Genomic DNA, 20944 nt, shown 5'->3' on the forward strand with positions numbered 1-20944 from the left:
TTGTGTTTTTCTTTTCTTTTTTTTGAGACAGGGTCTTGCTTTGTCACTCAGGCTGGAGTGCAGTGGCAACAATCATGGCTCACTGCAGACTCAGACACCTGGGCTCCAGCAATCCTCCTGCCTCGGCCTCCCAAGTAACTGGGACTATAGGTGTGTGCCACCATGCCTGGCTAATCAAAACAATTTTTTTTTTTTGTAAATTTGTTTCACTATGTTGCCTAAGCTGGTCTCAAACTCCTGAGCTCAAGAGATCCTCCTGACTTGGCCTCCCAAAGTGCTGGGATTACAGACATGAGCCACTGTACACAGCCTGCAGTTTTCTAATGATTAATAAAGTTGAGTAATTTTTATGTGCTTATTGGCAATTTATATATCTTTTTTGGAGAAATATCTATTTCTTCACATACTTTGTCCACTTTGTAACTGGGATATTTGCATTTTAATGTTGAGGCTTTAAAGTTCCTTAAATATTATGACCACTGTAGACCTGATTTGTAAAACATTATTTTCCTATTTCATGGTTTTTTAACTTTCTTGATAGTGTACTTTGAAACACACACATTTTTAAGTTTGCTGAAGTCCAGTTTGTCTGTTTTTCTTTCCCAGGTGTGTTTCCTGATATGTCCTCACAGTACTGATTTTGTTTTTTTTTTTTTTTGAGATTGACTTTTGCTCTGTCACCCAGGCTAGAGGGCAATGGCACCACCTTGGCTCACTGCAACCTCCACTTCTTGGGTTCAAGCAATTCTCGTGCCTTGGCCTCCCAAGTAGCTGGGATTACAGGCATGCGCCACCATACCTGGCTAATTTTTGTATTTTTAGTAGAGACGGAGTTTCACCATGTTGGTCAGGCTGGTCTTGAACTCCTGACCTCAAGTGATCCACCCACCTTGGCCACCCAAAATGCTGAGATTACAGGAGTGAGCCACCGTGCCTGGCTGGGATTCATTGTTTTAACCCTGCCCCAACTAGACTCTCTTCTGCTAACTGCCCCTTCCAAGTCTTCCAGGCAGCCTGGGCATCTGAAAAACTGGGATTCCTCATTACACAAGGTTCTTCAGTGTTCATGGCGATCACTACATCTTCCACATAAGACACATAAGACACTTTGGATTGACTTCAAGACTCACCTTGACATTGGCTTGAAACTTTCTCCAACTCTGGCTCCTGTGACAAAGACTCTATTGATTGTCCCTCCACCTCTGTCTGCTCCTCTCTGACTCCTCACTGGACTCTTCATCTTGCTCAGGGTTTGCCATACTCTCACTTTTCTCTGTCTTCTCTCTACTTTCCAGTGTTCACCTGTTTGGACTTCTTCAATGACCTCCTCTCTTTGGCTCCTTAGTGATGGAAAGCAAAACAGTGAGGCAGACCTGGGTTTCCAGCCTGCTTAGAAATATACAAGCCAGGAACCTTGGAAAAATTTATTTATTGCTCTGTTCCTTTGTTTTCTCATCTATCCGATAAGGATAAGAATAGTGTCTTCCAAAGCAGCTCTTGTGAGGCTAAAGGAGCTATCATAGATACCCTGTGCCCAGGATAGAGTAAGTCCTCAAAAATATTCACCAGTGGGGCCCTATTATCACTTCAAACTCACCCTGTTCAAGCCAAGCTCATAATTTCACTCCAAACTAGAGCCTTCTGTTTTTTGCCCCCTTCATTCTGCTAGTGTCCTCACTTTGGGGTCACCTCGGACCAGGCCTTGTTCACTAATGACAATATCATCCCACGTGTGTTCCACATCGCCAGAGCTTGTCCATGCCCAGGGTCTTGCTTTCTTTCAACCTGGAGCACCAGTCACCTGATCCTGCTAAGTTCTTTCAAAATACCCCCTTCTCACTCTTTTCTTTCCACCCTCAGGGCCCCTGTCCCAGCTGTGTGCTCACTGGACTCTGAGTGGTGGAACAGCCCCTGATACCACTATGGCCTGCCTATCCCTGATTCCTGGCCTTTAGATTTGTCTCTCACAAGAGCTAGAAGTCCAGACACCTTCGTGTGGTTCCTACAGCTTTAGTTCTTCTTTCTGGCAAGTTGGGGCCACACACTAACCTGACAAAATGTGGGAGAGGGAGCGAACTGTAGAATTTGGAGGTGGGAGCTCTTGATTGTAGACTAGACTTGCCGCGGGCTTGCCAGGGGACCCAGCCAAGTCCTTTATGGTTTTTGGACCTTGATTTCCCCATCCATGTAGTGAAGATGAAGAGTTTCACAGTCTTGAAGGCTCCAGCAACTCTGATGTTTGGCGATTTATCACCTGTGATCTCTTCTAATTACAAGGCTCATTCATGGGGCTTCTGAGATGTTCCTTTTTCCCTCTCTCCCTACCTTGACAGATATGTCTTCTAAGGTGAGTTTCTCCTTTGCCAAGTCCTACTCAGACCTCATTTCCTGTCTCTGACTCACTCGGCTTGGCTTCTTTCCCTGCCTCATAGCGTGGGGTGTGTGCATTGATGTACAAATGTATTCTGATTGTCGGCATAGCCTCTGCCTCTGTGTTCTCTTGGTCTTGCAGAAAGTCTCTGCCTTCTGTCTCCCCTATTCTATCTCAGCCCCCACACTGAGACTCCATAGGATCTTTCTAAAGCTTAAATCTGAGCTTGTCACTCTCCTACTGAAAAATCTTCAGTGGCTCTCCAAAGCCTCAGGATCAAGTTTATCTCCTTGGCCTCCTTTTCAAGCATCCCACACCCCTCTACAGTCTGGTCTGGTCTCAACCTAACTGCTCTACTCAGCTGCTCCCGAAGAGATGGAACCCAAATCCTTTGCTGATTCTGTCCTTGTGCATGGAGTGTGCCCTCCCCTCACTTCTGTGTCCAGTGACATTCTATTCACCCACTGGGCCTCAGATCAACTGTTATTTTCCTGGAAAGCTTTCCTTGATCTCCCCATTCAAAGAAAAATGTTGTTACTTGTGCATTCCTGCAGAATGTTATTCACTTTACAGAGAAGGATCGTTTTCTTTCTTCTCTATCTCATGGTAAAGGCAGGGGCAGTGTCTGCAGAGGCAGCCAGGTGGTCAGCACATTGGTGCTGCTCAGTATACATTTGGTGACTAAGGGAATGGCTTCTTTATGGAATTCTGGCTTTTGTCTCCCTCCTCAGTTGGGCTACTTGAGAGGCCTCCTCTGATCTACCCACCATAGATAGATCTTCTTGAAGGGCAGCTGGGTTCATCTGCTGCCAAGCCTGATGTGTGCTCCACATTTAAACAAAGGAGCAGGAAGGAGCCAGGATTAGTGCAAGATCCTAGTCACTGAGCACACAGACACCTGCTGACACAGGGAACTTTGGTGAAATTCCCAGCAAGTGCCTGCAAAAGCCAGTGGTCAATGGTGCCCGTAGGTGTGATTCCCACTGGCTGTGCTGTGGGAATCCTGAGCATCTGAATTCTTCCAATTCTAGAGAGCTGGAGCTGGTGCTTGAGATCAATGTGCTCCAGCCCATTCATTTTATAGATGCAAAAGCTGAAGCCCCAAGAAGGCTTCTCAAGACCACCCAGCAAATCAGGGCAGGGCTGGGAAAGAAACCCAGGGCCCTTACTCCCGGGCCTGGGCTCATCCATCTTCACCAGGCTGTGGGGTTTTATGAGTACAGTTGTAATTCCTGGATGCTTTCTTTCATGAATAGGGATTTTCCTAGAGCTGGATTAATATGACCTTGAAATTGGCACTTATCTTTGAAATTCCAAGAGCAAAATCACTGATGGAGGAAACGAGGGAAGGGAGAGAGAGAGAGATGGGAGAAAGAAAAAAAGGAGAGAGAGAAACAAAGAGAGAACAAGATAGGGACAAAGAAAGAAACACGGGACCAGAAAGAGATAGAGATGAAAAACGATCAAAGCCCAACAAAGAGATCAAAAGAGAGTCAGAAAGAGACCACCAGACAGTGTGAGAGAGAGATGGGAGCAGAGACAGAGGGAGACTACAGTACGAAGCCCGCTCTACAACTGCCTGTCTCCTTCCTCCGCAGGGCCCCTGGGAAATACTTCAAAGGCAAGTGCAGCTGCTGCCTGCTCTGGATTCTGTGAGGCCTCTAGGATGACATGGCTCGAAGCTTCTTCACTGGAGCCCAATGCTTCAGCTTTCCAGGTAGTGCATGGGTTACAGCAGCTATATGAGTATGAGGTGGGACTTTGAGAAAAGTGCTGGGGTCCATTGGTTTTCCTGAGGCAGCACAAAATGCTCAGAAGGGCATGAACATCTAGCCCTGGCCTGGGGTTTGGTGCTGCCTGGCTGGCAGTCTTGAGAAGGTTTTTACTCCAGAGCTTCAGTTAGCTGGTCCCTAAAGTTCTCCTAGCTTTAAAATTCCTGACTGATTGAGCCGATAGGACTTAAAGATAAAAGGGTCCATCCCTTCTTGGATGCTCACCCCTAACTACTACTTTGGGATCATGTGAGCCATCAAGGATGTAGTCAGAGAGGAATTGTCCACCCAAGGAGACTAACTTCACCCATTGATTTCTCCAGCTAGAAATCTTCCTGGTAGAAATGTGAAATCATGGACCATCAGAGCTGGAGGGGCACCAGGCACGTCTTTCTTGTGTTCCTCATTGCCCAGAGAGATAGACTCAGATAGCTGTCATCAGGACGGGAGCTAGAACGTAGAACTTACATCTGCTGGCCCAGTCACAGACCCCAGGGCACCAGGCTGCATGCTGAGTGGCAGGGAGTGAAGTGGACAGGTTTCTTAGGCAGCAAGAACAGCCAAGTCCCCAGAAACATCCTCAGAATTTGGGGTGGGATGGTACTACTTCTCCCTTCTATTTCCCTACTTAGGCTGCTTCAGAGAGCCACTTGGACTGTCCCATCTTATTGCCCAGGAGCTAGCTCAGAGGCAGCTGGCTGCTCACTACCCCTTTAATCACCAGGAACTCAAGACTTTCAGCTCCTCTTTCTCAAAGGCTGGCCAGTCCTGTGGGCACAGTCTTAGAGGAGGCTGCTCCATGACTGTGCTTTTGGGAGTGCTGGGCAGTGGCTGTAGAAGGCAGCAGATGGAGATATGTCAAAAAGAAGGAAAGAGTGTTCAAAAGATGAAGTTCAGACATACAAATCCATCTACCTTACCCACCATGAGTCACCAAGTGGTGGAGTAGACTTTTTTTCATAGATATTCTGAGGTTGTATTTTTCTTTGTTTTTTTTTGTTTTAGTTTTTTTTTGAGATGGAGTCTCGCTTTGTCACCTAGGCTGGAGTGCAGTGGCGGCGCAATCTTGGCTCACTGCAACCTCCACCTCCCAGGTTCAAATGATTCTCCTGCCTCAGTCTCCCAAGTAACTGAAACTACAGGTGCCTGCCACCACATCCGGCTAATTTTTTTTATTTTTAGTAGAGTTGGGGTTTCACCATGTTAGCCAGGCTGGTCTCCATCTCTTGACCTTGTGATCTGCCTGCCTCGGCCTTCCAAAGTGCTGGTGTTATAGACATGAGCCACTGCGCCCAGCCCTTGTTTCTTTACTTATTCATTCAGACACATATTTATTCACTCACGTAACCAGCCAACCAGTCATTCGTGCTATGCATGTTCAGTTATAGTGATGGTGGGGGTGGAGGGGTTCATCGGTGGTGGCGATGGTTGTGGTAGGTAGGTTATGTTGGTGCTGCCGGTAGGGGTGCTTTTGTCGGTGGTGGGTGTTGGTGATGTTGTATGTAGTGGTGGAATGGGTGATGGTACTGATGGTGGGCAGTGGTGGTAGTAGGTGAGTGTTTTTGCTGTTGGGTGGTATGATGGTAGTGATCGTGGTGTTGTTGATGGGTGTATCAGTGGCAGAGCTGATGTAGATAGTGGTGGTGGTTGTAAGTGTTATCTGTGGGAATGGTGATTGGAACAAGAATAGTGGTGACAGGTGTTTTGGGAGTAAATATGTTGCTGTTGATGGGAGTATGGTGATGGTGATCAGGGTATCATTGCTTATGATGATGGCAGTTTTTGCGAGTAGTGGTGGTGTCGATGGGTAATTGTGGTTATGGTGGTATTGATGGTATTGTTGATGGAAGTTGTATTAGCTTTCTATTGCTGCTTTAACAAGTTATCACGAATTTCGTGGCTTAAAATGACAGATATTTATTATCCTATAGTTTTGTAGAGCAGAAGTCCAACATAGGGTTCACTTGGCTAAAATCAAGGTGTTAGCAGGCTTAATTTCTCTCTGGGAGCTCTAAGGAAGAGTTGATTCCTTTCATCTTCCAGCTTTTAGAGGTCACACCCATTCTTTGGCTCATGGCCTCCTTCCAGCAATGTTGCAAAGCCAGTGATGTCATATCTGTCTGACCCTTCCCCCATTGTCCATCTCTCTCTTTGACCACAGACAGGGAAGGTTTTCTGCTTTCATTGACTTGTGGTTAAATTGTACCCACTCAGGAAACCCAGGATAATCTTCCCATCTCAGGTCTGTCCCTTTAATCACATCTATAAAGTCCCTTTTGCCATGTAAGTTAACAGATTTACAGATTCTGGGGATTAGAGTGTGGATATCTTTAAGGGATTAATTTTCTGGCCCATCATAGGGGGAATGATGGTGGTGACCATGGTGGTTGTGGCACTGGTGATGTTGAGTGTAGTGATGGTAGAGGGGTAATGGTTGTGGTAATGGGGCAGGGCGGGTGGTAATGATGTTGGTGGGTGGTAATAGTTGTACTGTTTTTGAAAGGGTTATGGGAGTGTGTTATGGGAGTGTGGGCAATGGAGACAGATCCCCCACTTTGGTCCTCAGCACACTCTCTGGTCAGGAAGGAGCTGTGATCTGGACAGAACACCTGTATCTGCAGATGGATGGTGCTCAGGGACATGAGAGAGGAAAAATGAAAAGCTTTGGGGGCATGGAAGAGGTAGGTGTCCTTGCTGGTGGGGGCTTAGGAAGCTTTCTGGACCTTGAAATATAGCTAGCCATTAAAAAACTCCGTAACATTAATAGCTTTGTCTGGGTGTCATGGCTTACGCCTGTAACCCCAGCACCTTGGGAGGCTGAGGCAGGTAGATCACCTGAGGTCAGGCGTTCAAGACCACTCTGGCCAACATGGCGAAACTCCGTCTCTACTGAAAATACAAAAATTAGCCCAGCATGTTGGTGTGTGCCTGTAATCTCAATTACTTGGGAGGCTAAGGCAGGAGAATTGCTTGAACTTGGGAGGCAGAGGTTGCAGTGAGCCGAGATCACGCCATTGCACTCCAGACTGGGTAATAGAGCAAGACTCTGTCTCAAAAAAAAATTAATATCCTTATTGCTTTGTATTTGTAATACCTGCTAATTAAATACAGTCAAGCAACACAGAAAAGCACAAAAAAAATTTTTTTAAGTAACCAAAATCTTACTTCCCATAATAAGGTTGGGGAGGGAGGTCATTTCCATACTCAGAGGTGGAGGTTGGGAGGTTCCTGACTCAGAAGGACATTCTTTTCCAGAGGGAGGGAGCAGAGTGAGCAGTGCCCCAGAGGAGGGATGGTTCCATGTCCTGGGAGACAGGGGAGTGGCACGTGTTGAGTGCAAGTGGGCACAGAGCTAGCAGTGGGGTAGAGCAGAACAGGCTCTCCCTTGCCTGCCTTTTGTCCTGTGATCTGCCTGGGTGAGCAGATAAGCTTCAAGGATCATTGCATTCTGTGCATCACTCCAGGTGTTTGTTGGGGGGCGGTGCATTGAAATGTGTCATGCAGGCCACTGCGGAATTGCAATGAACAAGAAGGATCTAGAAAGGGACAATATCATGTACCTTTTCTCTTCGCTCTCTAGCACCATCCCTCCCTTCGTCTGCCCTTGAGCAGAGCCTCCCAGAATCCCAGGCATTTCTGCCTAGTCGTGGATCTGTGTGAGGCTAAAGAAACATCCCTGACAATGACCTTGGGGGAAGAGACCTTTTTGAGTCCTACTGATGCTAAGGGGATACCTGGAAGGTATCCATGCAAAAGGGCCAAGAAAGGTCAGAGTTTTAACCAGTCCTGTAAGATGATCAAGCCTATGTCTTTTCAGTCTTTCCCTCCTTGTTTATTCTTTAAGTTGTGACATCCTTTTGTTAAGCAACATTTTCAGTGAAGGTCCAATATGGCCAGCAACGAATAGGAGACTGCTTTGAGTGAAGTCAAGGAAGAAGTCTCTGCCTAGCTGAGCGCCTAACACCAGCTGGTCAACTCACCCAGGCCTTGGATTGGGGTGGGAAATGGGGGGAACATGCTTGTCTTTCAGGGCTGTTAGGGATGATATAATATATGTAAAGCTTGGGACTCTGTAATGCGGGGAGACATCAAAGGCTTCCTAGTGGCTTAGGCTCACTCCAGGCTCTGGCAACGGGGGTTAGGAGCCTGGAACATGGCTCTGGAGGGTTACCAGACAGGCAGATTATCATTCCAACAGTTGGCCTCCAGGCACCTCCTGCCCCAATTCAACACACACTTCCACTCTACGTACATCCCACTGCCAACGTAGGTGGCCTCAGTGTCCCCTGGACTTATCACTCCACTTCAGCCCCACCGTCCAGGATCACCTTTGATAACAATCGCAGCAGCTTATGTTAATGGAGCACTTGTCTCCTTCCAGGCCCTAGTCTAAGTTCTCCATACACGTCATCTTGTTTGATGCTCCCAGTAGCTAAAGCCTTGCTCTGTCGCCCAGGCTGGAGTGAAGTGGCCAAATCTTGGCTTACTGCAACCTCCACCTCTGAGGTTCAAGCGATTCTCATTCCTCAGCCTTTCCTGTAGCTGGAATTATAGGCATGCATCACCATGCCTAGTTAATTTTTTGTATTTTAGTGGAGATGGGGTTTTGCCATGTTGCCAACCTGGTCTTGAGCTTCTGAGTTCAGGTGATCTGCCCTCATCAGCCTCCCAAAATGCTAGGATTCCAGGTGTGAGCTACCATACCCAACCAGAGCACTATTCTACTCATCCTGCACATGAGGTAGGACTCACGATTTGCCCAAACTCATGCAGGTCAGGAGTAGCAGAGCTGGGATTTGGCGCAAGTACCATTGTGCCTGAACCAAAATCAAGTGGGGCATCCCCATCTCTGAAACCTCAGCTGCCACAGCTCACTCCTTGGCAACAGGATCCCTCTGCACCTTATAGAGATCTTTAGATCCTTTTTGTACCTTGCCCCCATTTCACTCAGCCTCGTAGCCCCTCCTACCGTCACTTCGCCTTCCTAAATCCTTAGACTTATACTAGCCACCTCACCAGAGCTCTGAAGCCCCAAAGGTATTATCAGATCTAGTGAAAACCCAGTTTCCCTACCTGGAAGGAGAAGCCAAACTGCTCATTTGAAAGCTGGCTGCTTTGGAACCTTCTGAAAGGTCTGCAAAATTCATCTTCGGTAGAAATGGTTATTTTGTTTAGAGAACTCCTTTGAGAGCCTTTAGGTGAGGCACAAGGCCTGGGCAGGGACCCCAGCAGCTCTGGATAGAGATGGGAGAGCAGAGAGCACCAGGGGAGGGGACTCCCAAGTGCACTGCCCAATGCACCTCTGGAGGCCCATCCGCAGGGCCTTGTGAATGCAGCCTCTGGGATGTAGCATGTTTCACCCCTCTGGGAAAGGGGGTAAAAGGGAGCTTTACCCCTCCTGGAAGGGTGCCCCTCCCCAGCCCCACAACCAGTGAGAACCTCAGCAGCACTCATCACAAAGGCTGTTCATTAGCTCTCCCCTGGAATAAAAGAGGGAGTGGTTATACCCCACCTTATGCAGCTCCAAAATGTAATCCAAAGTCCTTCCTTTGGACTCTGAGGCCCTACGAAATCTGTTCCATACCTCGTCACCCACCAGGGCCACACTGCTTCCTGCTCGCCTCCAACACCAAGTGCAGTCCAGCTTCCACGCTGGCTTTGCACCTTGGCACCTGTCCTTTCTGCCGGGACTTGCACCCCTGGTGTCTAAAGGGCTGCTTCTTCATTTAATTTCGTCTTTGCTCAAAGGTCACCTCACTGGAAGGGCCTTCCCTGACCTGCCTAGCTAAGATCACACACAGTCACTGTCTCTTCACTCTGCTTAAATTGTCTTCATCGCACTGATCATTACCTGATGTCAAAGTATAATTTCCAAAGAGTCAAAAACATGACTTTCATAGAAGCATCCAGTGAGATGTGTCAGTGATTTATTTAACTCATTAGTGAGGAATCAGCAAGATGACAGAGCTGGTTCAAGAGGGGATATGAGAACCTGCTATATGTAATCAATGGAAAGAGAGTGCTGGAATAAGATGGCAAAGTTAGATACTAAATTGGTTAATGTCCCATAGGACGATAAAACTGCAACCTTTGGGGTTATCTTTTCTTTCAGATAGAAACCATTTGCATCTCTGCTGGACAAAAATCATTTGCAGCTTATTAATCTTCTTGAAGTTAACATTTAACTTCCTAGAGTCTGGGCCCTAGTCAATAGTAAATAGTAAGTCAAGCAAAAGCAACTCTCCTAGAACAGCGCTTCTCCAATGAAGAAAATGTTCTCCATCTGCACCAACCAATAGGATAGTCCCTAGCCCCAAGTGGCTGTTTAGCTCTTGACATGTGGTTGGTGTGATTGAGAAACAGAATTTTAGCTGTTTGAATTAAATTTTAATACATTTAATCAATATAGTAAATATTATATGTATTGACATATGTATTTTACTATAATATTAAGATAATGCAACATGAATAATTTAATATTTATATATATAAATTATATGTCAATATGTAATTTATGAGCTGGGGATGTTGGCTCATGCCTATAATCCCAGGACTTTGGGAGGCAGAGGCAGGCAGATCGCCTTAGCTCAGGAGTTCAAGACCAGCCTGGGCAAAATCTCATGTCTTTCAAAAATACAAAAAATTAGCTGGGCATGGTGGTGAGCACCTGTGGTCCCACCTACTTGGGAGGCTGAAGTGGGAGGATCAGCTGAGCCTGAGAAGTGGAGGTTGCAGTGAGCTGAGATCACGCCACTGCATTCCAACCTGGGTGACAGAGTGAGACCCATCTAAGATATATATATTTATTGTATTAAATATAGTTAATTCATTTAATTAATATAAAGTTAATAAATTAAACTTAAATGGCCAATGTGGCCAATGGATATCGAATTGGACAATCCAGCCCTAGGACGTCACATGACAATTAGGCAGCTTGTTAGACAAATGTTTTGAATCATTTTCATGGTTTGAATAATTTTTTCTTAACTCTGACAGCATATTATGTATTTATTTGCTTGTTTATTGTCTTTGTTCCTAATAGAAAGTAAGCTCTGCGATCCAAGGGGTAGCTTTGTTTTCTGCATGTCCTAGCACTTAGGAGGGGTGCCTGGAGCACAGCAGGTGCACAATCAATAATTGTTGAATGAATAAATAAACACAAAGTGGCTGGAATCTTATCAGAAGCCAAAGCAATAAGAGACTCCCCATGGTAAGTTTGGCAGATGAGCTTTAAGCAAGAGTGATGCCTGATGTTTAATTTTAAATGGTTTTCTTACTCTGTAAAGTAATCCCCTGCTGTTAACCTCAGACCTTCAGCAATGTATGTGGCTGCGGCTAATGGTTCTTGGGGAAATGAAGGTCTATGAAAGAGGGCGAGATGCCGAGTTGGAGGAAGGGTATGATGACATGCAGGGGGTTAGAAGGATGGAGTTGGGTGCAGAGCCAGGCTGAACAGGAGGGGTTCCCCAGAGGGATGGGAGTACTTCCTCGGGATCCTCAAACTACCAGGGAGAACCTCAGGCACCCACCCACAGTTAAGAAGAAACAGACTCGAGTCATTCATTTGGGATTGTGTATTAGTCAGGGTGGACTAACCACAGTAACAGTCTTGAAATCTCAGTGGTTTGACACTGAGTTCCTAGGACAGGGCCCTGGCCTTGAAGGACATGGTCTAGCTGGGGCAGAAACAACTCATCTATCTCTACAGGGAGAAAGTGTATAATCCAGAAATCACTTCTCTCTGCCCTTGGGCTGTGCTGGGACCTGCCTTTAAATGTGGGAGTGTTTACCCAGGGAATTTATCGGGGATCCACCAGGAGGCTCACTGGGTGCAGCGAAGACAAGAGAAGCCCCTCCCTCCTGCCTCCCCTTCCTCATCCCTCCCATTCTCTTCCTTGGGGCCTGAGGCAGCACAGCTGACTCTTAGATCCCAGCCTCTTCCCACAGCACAGGTGTGACTTGGCTGGGCCATGCCTTCCTTGGGGCAGGGAAAGGATTATTTCTATTCCCCACTGCCCGCCCCCTCCACCGCCCTCACCACTCCCACCTGCATTTCCAGGACATATAAAACATGTGAGGTCAGGAGTTTGGGGCCAGCCTAGCCAACATGATGAAACCCCATCTCTACTAAAAATACAAATAACTAGCCAGGCGTGGTGGTGCATGTCTGTAATCCCAGCTACTTGGGAGGCTGAGCACCTACTACTCAGGAGGTGGAGGTTGCCATGAGCCCAGATCCAGCCTGGGCAACAGAGCGAGACTCCATCTCAAAAACAAAACAAAATAAAAGATGCAGCCTGTACATTGGGGATGGTGGGGATGGTGGGAATGGTGGCAGGGTTGGCACTGGGAGGTGGCCTATGTCTTATCCTTGGCTCCTTGGCTCCTTGGCTGCCTGTGATGACTGAGGATTATATTATGTGTGGATGGGACTGTTTCTCTCTCTCCTCAGGCTAACCATCAAATGCCCCAGGTAAACGAGACAATGAGATTATCAAGCTGTACTGTCCCTGGGAGACTGAGGGCCTGGAATCATTCCCGGGGCAAAGGCTCTGGAAGGCAGGGTTCTCAGCAGCCTAGTGGTCCCACCCCTCATTGTGCAGAGGGTGGACCTGGGGCTGTAGAAGGGAAGGGACTAACCAGGGGCACAGGGTGGGGCAGGGTCTTCTGATTCCCAGCCATGGCTTCCCTGTCACCCTCTTCTCCTGAAACCTCCCTCAAAGGTGTATATTCTTTGGGTTTGTCTCCTGGGTCTCTTTTCCCTGCCATCAAAGGGGGCCAAGATGAAGTTGGGGGAGGAGGAGAGGTGATGGGATGGATATGAAGAGAGATGCCTTTTTAGGCTGCAGGGACCTCCACAAGAAATGGAGTCAGAGAACTTGTCCATGAGGTTCTTATCTCTAGGGGAGACCTCCAAATCGCCCTGTTGTCTGAAGGGAGGGCCGTGTGCAGGGTGGCAAGCATCTGTCTCCGGCTGTGCCTGGGACTGGAGTGGGGTCCCAGGCTGCCACGTGACTGCACTTCTCTGATGTGCGTGCTGCACTGTCTCCCCCTGCCCCCGGGAATTCCATTTCCTTTTCCCTTCCCATCTAACAGAGGAATCCTCCCCCATCAGAGTTGAAAGGGCCCTCAGAAACCATCCAACTCCCTCAATTTACAGCTGGAGAAAGAGAGGCTTGGAGAGAGGAAGGGGCTTTCACGCGTCTGTACTGCCAGTCAGGGCAGAGCTGTGACTGGAGCCTGAGGCTTCTGCACCAGCTAGGGGTTTTCCAGTGCGCTCTGGGCTGTCTCTTGCCCATTCTCTTATCTTGTCTAATCTTGTCTCATCTCATTAAGGATTAGGGGCTGGAGAGAAAGCATTGGGATGGGATCTTGAAATCGACTTCAGAAAGCTCTTGGCTTGTACAGTGAGAGAAACATTTCCTTGCCCCCACCCTCCTCACCCAAGCCCAGGAATAAAAACCACCCCTGGCCTCCATTCCAGTCATCCCTCCTTGCTGGCCAGGCTGTCTATGTGGGGTCCCAGGAAAAAGTCCTGGGCAAGGAACAAGTGAAGAATAGGACTGTGCCACTCCTTTGGCACTGGGCTTGAGCTCCTGGAACCAAGGACAGACTGGCAGCTGCCTGTCGGGAATTTCATGGAGTCCTCTAGAATGGAAGGCAGAGGGAGGAAAGCATCTGAAATTGGGGCCAGGGAAGAAGGAGCAGGGGCAGTGGCAGAGGACTCTTGTTGCCCCAGGTGGATGAAAAGGTGTATATGGGGCCTCTTCCTATAGGGAGTCTTCCAAGCTTGACTTCAGGATTCCTCGCAGCAGAGACAAAAGTCAGAATAAAAGGTCAGAATACACTTGGTTCACTCAGTCATTTAAGGTCAGGATGCTTTTGGCTGTCACAGAAACCCCACTCAAATAAGCTTAGGCTAAGGGCAAAGGGAGTCATTGGAAAGACACTAGGCTTTTTCATGTCATGAAATCATAGAAAGGCCTTGTTCATGTCAACAAATACGTCCCTGTAGCTTAATACAGCCAAGGCTGTGTCTCATCTCTGCTTATCTTTGTGTCAGCTTTGTCTCTGATGACTTCGTCCCTGCAGCACTAGAGGACACAGTGCTGACCACTCTCCAGTGTCCCACAGCTCAGAGCTTTACACCAAGAGACAGATAGTTCCTCTTTCCCCGGGTCCTGTTAGGGAAATCCCTAGAAGGATTCAAACTGGCCTGGGCTGGATCAGGCGCCCACCCATGACGTGAACCACGAGCTGTTGGGAACTACCTGCAGAGGACAGAAAATCACAGCGAGCCTGGGACCCTCTTTCAAGGGAGCCCTCTCTAGTTAATTTCTTTAGAATGCTTGTTAATGACTCCTACATGCCACACCCATTAACAGAGGAGCAAAGCACAAGATAGCAAGTTCTTTGGGCCTGAAATAGAGCAGATATGGTGCTTGGGATGACAGTGGTTTTAGAATCAGGTGGAGAGAGCAGAATGTCCAAAAGCTGGGGGAAACGGTGGGCTTCTAGCTCATTGGGCAGGCAGCAGGCAACAAAGCTTGGGAACAAGGCTGTGGAGCTTCAGATTTGACCTAGAGACAGGGGGAACCATAGGATGCAGGGAAGGGATGGGGTCAGACTTGTCTAATTCTGCCTTATAGAGCCTAGAGCTGTCTGTGTTGGACATCAAGTTGCTAAGCGGCCCTGTTTTAGGAATTCCTTTTCAGTGATGTGTGGTGAGAAGAGCCTGAGATTGCAGATGGGAATGGATGGGTAGGAAGCCAGAGGCGTATCCTAGGGTATCCTCAGCACTCCAGTGCACAATTATGGAAACACTGTTACAGCAGAATTGAGCTCCTTTGTTTTGCGTAGTTGTGGGAATCAGGAGACAGCCACTGCTCTAAGAAAGGAAAAAAGGAGTGCTCTGTGAAACTGAATTCATCAGCTGAAGAAGCTGCCTTTGGTCTAATTCTAAGATGTCACTCAGCTTTCCTTCTCTGGCCCTACTCTTCAAAAGCTTCCGGTCCTCCAGATTAGGCTGTTTCTACCAACAGCAGCATGGAAGAATGCAGAACAAACCTCTGCCACCCTAAGGCAAGGAGGAAGCTGTTGGCAGGCAGTATAGCACTTGAGGACCTGGGGGAGGAGGGCAGAGGAAGGGCAGCCATAGGGATTCTGGCTTCCCTCCCTGGGGTCAGGATAAACACAGGGCATCTTCCTGGAACATCAGTTGTTATCAAAGATTTCGGGAGAAAAAACTTCATGAATGATTTTACTAAGATCATTTTACTTAGATCATTCTACTAATGATCATAACCATTTTACTAAGATCAGATGGACATATTATGGAGTAAACTGTAAGTTTTTCATACTTAAAAAAAACTATGGTAAAATACACAACAAAAAATTTACCATCTTAACCATTTTAAAGTGTTAAATATATTCCCATTGTGCAACTGTCATGACCATCCAGTTGTAGAACTTTTCTATCTTGCAGAACTCAAACTCTATTCCCACGAAACAATAACTCCCTGCTCCCCTTCCTCCCATCCTTTGGCAACCACGATTCCACTTTCCTTCTCTGTGAATTTGACTACTCTAGGTGTCTCATAGAAGTAGAATTATGCAATACTGTCTTTTTGTGATTGGTCTCTTTTGTTTAGCATAATGTCCTCAAGATTCTTCCATGTTGCAGCAGGTTTCAGGATTTCTTTCCTTTTAAGTTGGAATAATATTCCACTGTGTGTACGTGTGCCACATTCTGCTTATCCATCCAGCCATAGGGGGACATTTGGATTGTTTTCCCTTATGGCTGTTGTGAATAATGCTGCTATGAGCATGGGTGTATAAATATCTGTTCGAGACCCTGTTTTCAATTTTTTGGGGTATATACCAAGAAGTGGAATTGCAGGATCATATAGTGTTATAATTTTTTTTTTTTTTTTTTTTGAGACGGAACTTCACTTTTATTGCCTAGACTGGAGTACAATGGTGTGATCTCAGCTGACTGCAACCTCAGCCTCCTGGGTTCAAGTGAATCTCCTGCCTCAGCCTCCTGAGTAGCTGGGATTACAAGCATGTGCCACCATGCCTGGCTTTTTTTTTTTTTTTTTTTTTTGTATTTTTAGTAGAGTCTGGGTTTCACTGCATTGGCCAGCTGGTCTCAAACTCTTGACCTCAGGTAATCTGCCTCCCTCTGCCTTCCAAAGTGCTGGGATAACAGGTGTCAGCCACTGCACTGGCTGGTATTATAACTCTATGTTTAATGATTTTTAGGAACCACCACACTGCTTTCTGCAGTGGCTGTGCCATTCATTCTCCCAGTAGTGCATCTATCCTCCATATCCTTACCAACACTTGCCATTTTCTGTTTTTCGTAGCCATCCTAATGAGTATGAGGTTTTAGGCATATTTGTTAAAAGGAAAAGACACATCTCACCTCCGATGGCTGCTTTGTCTCATTCTCGGAGCCTCAGGGCTTTCAGAGCAGAAAGGGAAAGCATCCCAAGCCTGTGTGCAGCACTTAGTGGGTCTGCAGGAGTCCTTCTCCCCCAGTTCTTTGCAGCTTGCCGTCACAGCCTGGAGGGCAGTATAGGTCACACCTAAGTGTGACATGCAGCAGAATGAAATGCCTTTTATCTCAAGAGTCAGGGCCTTAAGCTCAGAGGACTGGGAATCTCTCCCACAATCCAGGAGGGGGGTCATCCAGAAACCAGGACATCCAGAAGGCAGCTTCGTGGAGGGGTGAGATCCAGCTGGGCAGTGAAGGCAGAGAGGACTTTTCAGGTAGGAAATGGTCTTAGAGGAGAAGGCCACACCTGAGCAAAGGCCTGGAGGTGGAGAGAAGGAAAAGGGTTTTTCCTTTTAAGTTACACAAGCAGGTTTGAAGGATTCCAGCGGGCTACAGACTTACCCCTATTCTCCCTACCCCAACAGCCTAGTTGAGCCTTCCTCTCGGTCAGGGAAGCCAGTGTCTTCTGGCTCCTTCTCCAGCCCTCCAGATCACTCCCTCTTTCTTGAAAAGCTTTCCTTGCCTCCTTGACACCTGGCTCTTTCGATTTTTCTCCTCTCCTTAGGCTGTTTCTTTCTCCTTGTCTCTTCCGATTCTTCTTTCAGCTCCTGAAGAGTTTCTAAGGGAGAGGCCTTGGCAGCTTTCTGCATGTGATGTCCTTGTGCAAACCTGCTATCAAGATCCCAGGGAAGGGACTGTCAGAGGTTGAAGGGGTGACTAGCCCTGTGAATGTACACTTAATTTTTGGTGTCTTCTGGATGTCCCCAGGCAGGAATCTCTGCCTTCTCATCTCCTTTACCCTAGATAATGCAGCCATTGCTCCTTTCTGGCTGAGCTTAATTGATTCAAGCTCTCAAAGGCATCTGATTAAGGGGAGAGTACCTGATGGCATCAAGCAAATGTGTCAGGTGTCTTGTGATGGATTCAGACATGAGTTCTCACCCACACAAAAAGAGGAGAGCCAGATTTGGGAAGAGACAGTTAATAGTCGCTGTGAAAGGCAGTGTGGGAGATGCACCTCGTTGCTACGGGAACTCAGAGGAGGAAGACATCAATCCAGCTTCAAGGCAAGACTTCAAGTAGACTTGACAATCTAGCTGGGGAGATGAGCTGTGTGAACCCACACATTGAAACTAGCCAGAGGCAATATGTTCTCAGAGGCATCAGAGTTACAAATATGTTCTTTGAGTATTAGAAGAAGAAGGCATTTTTATCCTACTTGGGAATGAAGGTAGCACCACAGTTTCCTGGATGGAGCAGAATTTGATCCATGCCTTGGCAGGGTGGAAGCAGAGACAAGGTGGAAATAGAATGACTAGGGAAGAGAGTGAGTGGAATCCCAGGGGCAGAAACACGTGCAGTATGTCCAGGTAACAGTAGCTGATCCAGGGTGGCTGGAACCTTTTGGTGATGGGGAGCCATAGAAAGTTCTTGAGGAGTGGAGTATGGGTTCGGAGGTGTGCAGTGATTGGCAAGTCTCTTCTCATGGCAGTGGTGGGACTGCCATTAGCTGAAATATTAGGTTTGGGAAAGGTAAAATCCAATCTTCGGATTCATTAGCAATGATTTCTGGGCTAGTGAAGAGGGAGGAAGTCTAACCTTTTGGAAAGCACTTGCTTGAGGCACTGATGCTCAGCTCCTGCATAGCTGATCCTCAGTCTTTCCAAAGATGCCATTTTAACCTAGTTTCCTGGAACTCGTACAACTGAATACAGTATTTGATGTTTACAAATTGAATTGGAAAATCTCAAACAAGGCAGAAAAAGCTATTATTTCAAGCTTTCTTTTGGCTCTGTTTTAGCTTATGTGTCTAGTGACTGGAGAGGCTGGGAAAAGACCATGGTGGAGGAGCTGGGTGGCTGGGGCAGGAGGACAAAGGATTCCATTCTGGATGCATTGAGGCTGTGGTTCATGGTGGCTTGCAAGTGGAGATATCCAGCAGACTGTCGTGCTTATAAATTTGAAGTTTCAGATAGTGGTTTGGGAGTATATTAGCAAGCATTCTTCTACTTATAAGAATCATAATCCTAACTTTAACCATCTCAAGTCAAAAAGGCAGTTGATCAGCTCATATAAGTGGAAAGTCCAGGGGTTGGTTGGTTCTGATGTTAGGCAGGGCTGGACCTAGGGGTTCAGTGATGTTCAATGATGTCAGTTAATAATAGTCTCTCTGTCCCTCTGTTTGTCTCTCCACATCTCAATTCTACTGGGCCATATTTGGCTTCATTCTGCCTGTAGGTTCTCACCACCAGATAGTCTCAATATCTCCAGAGGAAAGAGACTAATTTCTGCCAGTGGCAAAGTCCTGGGAGAACTCTAATTGATCTGGATTAAGAACGACATGACTACCCTAGTCCTGAAGTTAGAGGATGGTGGCCATTGTGATTGGCAGTTTCCCTGTGACCTTGTGGAATGCAGAATGAGCAATTCCCCAAAGCAGAAGTGAGGTGTCATTCCTAGGAATGTATGCTGGGTCAAGAAACAGTACAGCATCCATGGGCTGTATCAGGGTGTCTTCACTACACAAGTGAGGATTCTGCAGCTCAAGGAGATGAGATCATCTATGGAGGCTGTATATAGACGTGAGAGAGGAGGGCTAGGGCTTAATCTGCTGGAGTTCAGGGAGGAGACTGGCCAGAAAGAGACTTCCAGGAGCTGGGAGAGTCAGGAAGGGTCCAGGGCAATCCAAGCCTTAGGAGGAGATAATGAGGAAGTGATCCTCTGCAGAGAGTTCCGGTGATATGGAGTGACTGGAGAGCTTGGAAAAAGCTGGGGACAAGGAGATGATGGGATGGAAGCCAGCTTGGAGGGGCTGTGAAAGGAACAGGGAGTGCTGGAGCCAGGGAGGCTGCTGAGATTTTGGTTTTGTTTTTGATTTAATGAGGAGACACCTCATGTGTTAATGCTCAAGGAAGAGGATGAAGTTTGGGGAGAAGGAGGGAATTCAGGAGTAGCTGTAGGAGTTAAGGACAGAGGCAGCAGGATTACCTTTGTCTCCAAAAGACCCTGATGTATCCAGGTGCATGACATGCAGAGTTGAGTCCATCTCATTCAGTTAATATTATATGCATTTCCCATTTGCAATGTAGTATTCATACTTATCTTTTAATGTTAGTTCTTAAATCACAAAAGCAACACACACATATGGTAAAACAAAATGCAAACAGTTCAGAAGGAATAAAAGATGAAAATGAAAGTCTTCTCCATCCTTCCTCAGCCTGCCTTCCTGTAGGGAAACTGCTTTTCATCAGTTTCTTGGGAATTCTTCCCAAAATTTTTAATGCACATACAAGTATATATGTGCATATATTTTAAAATAGACAAGTGGGATCCTACTGTGCCTACTGTTCTGCACCTTGCTTTTTTCACTCAATGCCGTATCTTGGAGATACTTTCTTATTAGCATATAGAGAGACCTCACTCCCTTTCAAGAGTGGGATGCTGTTCTATTGTGGGGATGGAGCAGGGCTTGTTGAACAATTTCCTACTATGTGGACTTTCTGTTGTTTCTAGTCTGTTGCTATTAAAAAGAATACTTTAATATACCTTTTCTTTTGGACAGAGTTTCGCTCTTGTTGCCCAGGCTGGAGTGCAATGGTGAGATCTCAGCTCACCGCAACCTTACCTCCTGGGTTCAAGTGATTCTTTTGCCTTAGCCTCCTGAATAGCTGGGATTGCAGGCATGTGCCGCCATGCCCAGCTAATTTTTGTATTTTTAGTAGAGATGGGGCTTCTCCATATTGGTCAGGCTGATCTTGAACTCCTGACCTCAGGTGATCTACCCACCTTGGCCTCCCAAAGCACTGGGATTACAGGCATGAGCCACTGCACCTGGCCTAATATTACTGTTTAATATACTTATTTTTGTGCACAGATGGAACTATTTTTGTACATAAAATTCTTAGGAATGGAATTATTGGAGTTAAAGAGTATATACATTTAGAAGTATAGGTAATGCCAAATTGCTCTTCAAAGAAGTCACATAAACGTGAATATTTCAGAGCTTAAGTAGGAGATACACAGGTGTTCATTATATTACTGCCCTTTTTTTTTTCTATGCTTGGATGGTTTACCCACATATGTACAAGAATTCACAATATTTACACTCCCATGAACAGTAAATAAACATGCTCTTATTTTCCCAATAGGCCGCTAACAAGATTTTAAATCTTTGTCCATCTGAAGGCTGGAAAATGGTATATCCCTATTGCTTTAATTGCATTTATTTAATCATGAGGGCAGCTGATCATTTTTTCAGTAAAGTGCTTTGCATTTCTATTAAGTCGTACTTTAATGCCTACA

At 46.6% G+C, this 20944-nt stretch overlaps 1 long non-coding RNA gene across 1 annotated transcript in view; it reads left to right on the forward strand.

The window, feature by feature from the left end:
* LOC128932430 (uncharacterized) overlaps positions 1-20944 on the forward strand; it is a 56989-nt gene that overhangs the window by 26690 nt on the left and 9355 nt on the right. Inside the window, exon 2 of the long non-coding RNA XR_008482298.2 lies at positions 3970-4088. This is a non-coding gene — a long non-coding RNA (uncharacterized LOC128932430). The remainder of the gene's footprint in view (positions 1-3969; positions 4089-20944) is intronic.

The sequence above is a fragment of the Callithrix jacchus genome, chromosome 1, assembly GCF_049354715.1.
Source record: "Callithrix jacchus isolate 240 chromosome 1, calJac240_pri, whole genome shotgun sequence".
NCBI classification, from domain to species: Eukaryota; Metazoa; Chordata; class Mammalia; order Primates; family Cebidae; genus Callithrix; species Callithrix jacchus.